Here is a 976-nt window from a genome sequence, read left to right as displayed (position 1 = left end):
AAAGTTGTGGGATAGATATATTTACAACAACAGAAAAAGAGTAGCTGCTGAGGCTGTTTACGTACAACCAAACATCTCATGGGATTTGGTTCCCAGATTTGGAGGTTTAGGGTCATGGTTTCATGGGTCATCCCAGTTAACTGGCCTAATAACATGTTTAGTGCTTCTGTTCTACCTTCTGGTTTGTTATGTAGTACCTGGGGTACTTGCAAGTGGCCATCCCAGGCACAACAACTGACCTCTATTCACCTGGAGCAAAAGAGGAAGAAGGAGAGTCAGGAAGAGGCAGAGGATATGGAATGTGTGGCTGACGGCCTTCACGAACAACTCCCTCCTTTGCCATGAGACCAGCAGAACTGGATGGTATCCAGCTACTATTACTAAACATTTTAATCAAAGATTCCATAGAAAAATCCTGATCAAAAGGGGGAAAATTCAGAACTGCAGAACAGAATTTCAAATTCTCATGGACTCTAGACTTTCTGGAGCTGTGGAGGTGAATGAACTCTTGAAACTATTGCCCTGAGATAATCTTTAAACCTTAAACCAAAAATATTTGTGAAGTCTTCTTAAAATCAAACAATAGTTTAGCTTAACTAGTAAAAAAGGCCTGTCTTGAACATTATGGTCTTTTAATGGGATCAAACTGACAACAGCGGCTCAAAAGATTAGACAGGAACTTTAGGGGGCAGTGAATTTACATTAATGGGGGAGGAACAACTCAGAAAAGAAGAGTGAGAATGGTTGCACAACTCGAAAATGTAATCAATTTGTACATGTAGAAATGGGTGAATTGTTGTATGTTCTGCTGTGTATATTCTCAACAACAACAACATAGATAAAATTTAGGAAAAAAAAACACATAAAAAAAGATTTTTTTAAAAAGACTACTATAGAAAAAATACATGAAAACATAGATTTGCTGATATTCCATGACTTTACTAAGTGACAATAAAGATCCAGATGAATCACCCCC

Source organism: Trichechus manatus, unplaced genomic scaffold, assembly GCF_000243295.1.
Source record: "Trichechus manatus latirostris isolate Lorelei unplaced genomic scaffold, TriManLat1.0 scaffold00256, whole genome shotgun sequence".
Lineage (NCBI taxonomy): Eukaryota > Metazoa > Chordata > Mammalia > Sirenia > Trichechidae > Trichechus > Trichechus manatus.
This window is presented reverse-complemented; position numbering follows the sequence as displayed.